General features: G+C 49.4%; 1 protein-coding gene across 5 annotated transcripts in view; it reads left to right on the top strand.

Moving 5' to 3' along the window:
- TSHZ2 (teashirt zinc finger homeobox 2) overlaps positions 1 to 6,001 on the top strand; it is a 508,475-nt gene that overhangs the window by 404,629 nt on the left and 97,845 nt on the right. The window lies entirely within an intron of this gene.

The following is a 6,001-nucleotide window of genomic DNA, read 5'->3' as shown; positions in this document are numbered from 1 at the left end:
GAGTGATGCTTGGGCAAAATTGACTGGCCTGTTTCCTGGTTCAAAAGCCCTCTCCTTAGCGGTCAGTTGACTTAACCGCAGGCTCCCGGTGTGTTGCATGCACATGTAACCGGGGTGTTGCCAACAGCTCGCCCAGGTTGGAGGTCTGTAGCTGGTCGTTCAGTGTGTAATCCTGACACACACACAGGGGTTCTACACCACCCCCTCACCTGGTCACCACACCAGCTGTTTGGGAGTTCTCCCAGTGTCCCGGGCTTTGCAAGCGGGGATTTCTGCGTAGAGTAAGTCAAATGGAAACAGTGATGTCTTGGGATATGGATGAATGGCCCTTCAGCCAGGGAGTGACTGGCTAGATGCTGGATTCTGACAAACGGGCGGTGTGGTGACAAGCAGTGGTCCACGGCGACAGTACGCCATGCCTGCTGGCCCTGGCTGCCCAGCTCCATGCCATCTGTCATCCCACTGCCGGCCTTGCTGCTGGGATGCCTCAGTCAAAGCCACTCGTCCCCATCGAAGTCCTTCCGAGTACCAGTCGGTCCATCTTCTCAAAAAGCCCCCAGCTCGGATGACAGGGACCCGTAGGAGCCGCGTCTTTTCCATCAGCTGAATCCCTTGCGAGTCTGATGCTCTGAGGACAGTTCCTTTGCCAAGAGCAGGGCCCCCGTCACCTCCGCCACAAAAGCCTTCCTCTTTCTGAGTTCTTTCTCAATTCTACATCTTGAAGATTCTTTGGGCCCGAAGCCAGAGTCAGCCAAAATTTTGTTCCATTTCTCTCAAAGGAAGGGAAGGCTTAGCGTTCGCATCTTCTGATAGAGCAAAGAAGGGAAAGGGGCATAAAAGCGTCTAGGTTTCTACATTAGGAGAACGTGAACTCCCGTCTCCTCGCTCGGCAGGAGAAGAGTTACTGGGGCCGTTCTCCCAGAGGGTTATTTTAGAGCCTGTCACAGAGGGCAGAGGGTCTTCTTTCTACTGTGGAGGCCACGGTTCTCGGCGTCTAGCCAGTCACATCATCCACACTTTCCCTGAGGGTTTTCCTGTAGAGCTGATGTGCTATTGTCTGTCTATCTGTACTTCTGTCCATCTGTCAGGAAAGTTAAGAAGCAAAATGTTTAGCCAGTTTAAGGAAATAAATCCTCTAAAGAGAGTTTTGCCCATTTTTTGCATACAAACACATGGGTTGATTCCAAACATGATAATAAACATTTTGCTGCTGAATTTCCAACTGCCTGGGACCTAATGCAAGCCTCGCCTCTAATTACCTTTGTGGAAAATGGCTCAACCTCTGCCAGTCGGTTTTCTCATCCCAGTGCAGGTCACGACAGGTTTGCCCTCGTAGAGCTGTTGTTGCTGTTAAATGAGAGGCTACGTTGAGGGCTGAGCACATAGGAGGGACCCGTCAGGTCCCTGTTGTTCAGTCACCGAGTCGTGTCCGACCCCTCGCCACCCCGTGGCCTGCAGCACGCCAGGCTTCCCCATTCCTCACCATCTCCCGGAGTCTGCTCAAACCCATGTCCATTAAGTCGATGATGCCGTCCAACCATCTCATCCTCTGTCGTCCCCTTCTCCTCCTGCCTTCAATCTTTCCCAGCATCAGGGTCTTTTCCAGTGAGTCAGCTCTTTGCATCAGGTGTAGCTATTGTCCTTATGAAGATGAAGCAGATAGCCCAGACTCTGCTCTGCTTTGTCCCCATTTTTGTCAGTAGCTATGTTATTGCATATTCTTTTTTTAAATTCTGACACTACTATTTTTATTCTAAACTTTTCCTTCTTTCTTTAAAAAAATTTATTTATTTTCATTGGAGGATAATTACAGTATTGTGATGGTTTCTGCCATACATCAGTATGAATCCGTCACAGGCTTACCTGTGTCCCCTCCATCCTGAACCCCCCTCCCACCTCCCTTCCCCTCCATCCCTTCACATGGTCACAGGGCACCCAAAGCTGGTGCTCAGTGACAACCTTTTATTTTATACTGGTGTATAGCCAATTAACAATGTCGTGATGGTTTCAGGTAGACGGCAAAGGGACTCAGCCATGCACATACAGGTATCCATTCTCTCCCAAACTCCCCTCCCATCCAGAATGGCACATCCTTGAAAGTAATAGAACCACATGTCTTTTCAAACAATAATAACCTTGTTGTTGCTGCTGTTTAGTCGCTAAGTCATGTCCGACTCTTTGTGACCCCATGGACTGTAGCCCCCCAGGCTCCTCTGTCCATGGGATTTCCCAGGCAAGGACACTGGAGTGGGTTGCCACGCCCGCCTCCAGGGGATCTTCCCAACCCAGGGATTGAACCCACATCTCTTGCATTGGCAGGTGGATTCTTTACCACTGAGCTACCAAAAATAACCTTACACGTCAGTATCCAATTCTTACTCCAAGTCAGGCAATTTGCATGTGTAATTTCACTCAGGCCTGGCAACACTTCTGTGATGTGCCGTGAGTGTCAGCTCAGCTTTGCAGATGAAGGGCCCCGGCCACAGAACTGGGTCAGGGACTTACAGCTTTAAGTGTTGATACCAGGATCCAAAGTACATCTGATCCCACAGCCCCTACCCTTAACTGTTACTGGAGAGCGCCTAGCTTTTCAAATGCCAAACATCTCAGAATTGTGCTAATTCTGCAAGCACTTTCTTCTAGTTAATCCAAATTAGACCGGCTTTCTGTACATTTACTTCATGTGACAATGCTGAGATGGTAAGCACTGCTGAGAATAAAGTTACAGTTTTTCTTTCTTCTTTCTTCCCTGACAAGCTGATGACTAGAAATGAAAACCAAAGACAAATCTATTTATTTTTATAGTTTCATGAACTTCAGGTATTAAAAAATGATGAACACAGATGCAGTGTACATTTTGTGCACTTTGTATGTGATGTATGTGTTTGGATTCATGCATAATTTCCCACCTGCCCTGGGACAGAAGGTCACTACAGAAGCTTGTAGAAGCCCCCCTAAAGGGTCGCTGTCTGGTGGGGTTTTGGTGAGAGCTTTTTCACTTACATGTCTTTTGATTGGATATAGGGTTCTTTGGGGCTTCCCAGGTTATGCAGTGGTAAAGAATCCGCCTGCCAGTGCAGGAGATGCCAGAGATGGGGGTTCGATCCCTGGATGGGGAAGATCCCCTGGAGGAGGAAATGGCAACCTGCTCCAGTATTCTTGCCTGGAAAACTCCATGGACAGAGGAGCCTGGGGGGGCTACAGTCAGTGGGGTCGAAGAGTTGGACATGACTGAGCGACGGAGCACACACACACACAGGGTTCTTTTAGGGGAGGGTGAGCAGTCGAAAGCTACCAGGTCTTTGACTACTGCTATCCCAAATCAAAAGACCAGCAGGGGTTCAAATCCCAGGGGAACCCTACCACCACAGCATGCGTCAAGAGTCAAACCACAAATGGATAGGTGACGATATAAGATAAACATTCTCACCTGTCCTGAGCAACATGAGCAGAAATGAAGGTGATGTCAGAGGCTTTACAGCAAGTGAAATTTAGTCAGTGTAGTCTGGTATACTTTATTTGATCCAGTTCAATACAATTTACTAGCATCTTCTTGTGCCAGGCACTCTTCTGGGCATTGAAGAGGACAGAATCCTTGTTCCTCTGCAGTTCTTATCAGAGCATGAACAAATAAACAGAAAATAAATATATATGGACAATGTGGTAGTAGGAAGAATCCAAAAAAAGAGCCCAGAGAATCCAAAGGAGCCCAGAGAATGTCGTCAGGTGAGGATGGACCGTAAGGGACATTCTAGTAGAGACGCGAGTGATTTGAGGAAGTGAGTCTTGAAGACCTCGGGGAAAGGTGTATCAGAGACAAGGAACAGGGACATGCAGACTCTCAGGCAACGATGGCCTCGTGCTTTCAGAGGACAGCAAGGAAGCCAGGGTGGCGGTGGGGGGCACGGGAGGTGAGGAAGGAAGGAGGAGAGATTTGAGAGGCACTCAGAACATGAGTGAGGTTTCACTGAGCTTGTGTGTTTCCTGCTTTGTTGGTGATAAAATCACCTTTTGTAAAAGAAAAAGATGGTATGGCAGTGTTCTTTTTTTAAAAAAAAACATTCTTTCTTGGCAAAATAAAATGTGGGAAACTCTTTGTCGATTCCTTGAAATTTTTGGAAGCTGGTCTGTGAAATCTAGAAGTCTGTGCCGCCTGCTCCGGGAACATCTTGTGGCATTCTGTAGGTGGCGGCGGCCCGTGCGGGCGCCTGGACCCGGAGCCCGTCGTCTCAGACACGCGGGTGGGCATGCGGCGGGCTGCTATTTCTGGGCTTCACTTTTCCGCTCTCTAAAACCAGGAGCGAGGTTTAGAAGAATCCTGAGTCAATGAAGCCATAAAGGACAAAGAAAGCGGGCAGCTGGATAAACCAGCCGAGCGGGCCCGGCCCCGGGGAGTAACCGGACCTCAGCGCTGGACCACACGGGTGTTTACGAAGCGACAGCTCTGCCGAGCCCCAAGGTCACCACGTACGGGGAAACCCCAGGGTTACTCGCACCTCCCTGGATGTTTCCAGACAACACAGAAATCAGGGTTTTATGTGAAATCTCCCTGTTTGTAAATGTCAGCAACTATTTCAATTAAAAATAAAACCAAGGCACTTCCCTGGCAGTCCAGTAGTTAAGAGTCTGCCTTGCAATGCAGGGAACGTGGGTTCGATTCCTGGTCAGGGAACGAAGATCCCACGTGCAGAGAAGCAGCTAAGCCCACGCGCTGCAACTACTGAGCAAATGTGCTGCAGCCAAGACCCACATGCTGCCAAGTCGCTTCAGTCGTGTCCGACTCTGTGCGACCCCAGAACTGCAGCCCACCAGGCTCCCCCGTCCCTGGCATTCTCCAGGCAAGAACACTGGAGTGGGTTGCCATTTCCTTCTCCAATGCATGAAAGTGAGAAGTGGAAGTGAAGTTGCTCACTCGTGTCTGAACCTCAGCGACCCCATGGACTGCAGCCCACCAGGCTCCCCCGTCCATGGGATTTTCAGGGAAGAGTACTGGAGTGGGCTGCCATTGCCTTCTCCCAAGACCCACATAGTAAACATTTAAAACTGCGCACGCGCGCACACACGCGCGCACGCGCACACACGCACGCACGCACGCACATGCGCGCGCACCCACATACGCAGACAAGCACACACGTGCACGCACGCACACGCGCGCACCCACATACACACACGCGCGCGCACGCGCGCGCGCGCACACACACACACTATGCACGGCCCCAAAATACCCCTGAGCGACGGGGTTGGCTGTAGAATGGCCTATCAGGGCCCTAGGGCCCTGTGATAAATTAATGCCCACTGGGTGGCTTGATCTGAGCCACAGTCAGCTCCCGGTCTTGTTTTTGCTGACTGTATAGAGCTTCTCCATCTTTGGCTGCAAAGAATATAATCAATCTGATTAAGTGTTGACCATCTGGTGATGTCCATGTGTAGAGTCTCCTCTTGTGTTGTTGGAAGAGGGTGTTTGCTATGACCAGTGTGTTCTCTTGGCAAAACTCTGTTAGCCTTTGCCCTGCTTCATTCCGTATTCCAAGGCCAAATTTGCCTACTACCCCAGGTGTTTCTTGACTTCCTACTTTTACATTCCAGTCGCCTATAATGAAAAGGACATCTTTTTAGGGTGTTAGTTCTAAAAGTTCTTGTAGGTCTTCATTGAACCGTTCAGCTTCTTCAGCATTACTGGTCGGGGCATAGATTTGGATTACTGGAACGTGAAGTCAAGTGGGCCTTAGAAAGCATCACTAAGAACAAAGCTAGTGGAGGTGATGGAATTCCAGTTGAGCTATTCCAAATCCTAAAAGACGATGCTGTAAAAGTGCTGCACTCTATATGCCAGCAAATTTGGAAAACTCAGCAGTGGCCACAGGACTAGAAAAGGTCAGTTTTCATTCCAATCCCAAAGAAGGGCAATGCCAAAGAATGCTCAAACTACCACACAATGGCACTCATCTCACACGCTAGTAAAGTAATGCTCAAAATTCTCCAAGCCAAGTTTCAGCAATAC

Source organism: Bos grunniens, chromosome 13 (assembly GCF_055505025.1).
Source record: "Bos grunniens cultivar Pamir isolate PY7600 chromosome 13, Bosgru_T2T1.0, whole genome shotgun sequence".
Taxonomy (NCBI): Eukaryota; Metazoa; Chordata; class Mammalia; order Artiodactyla; family Bovidae; genus Bos; species Bos grunniens.
The sequence above is the reverse complement of the archived record's forward strand: the minus strand, read 5'-3'. Positions and strand labels throughout refer to the sequence as shown.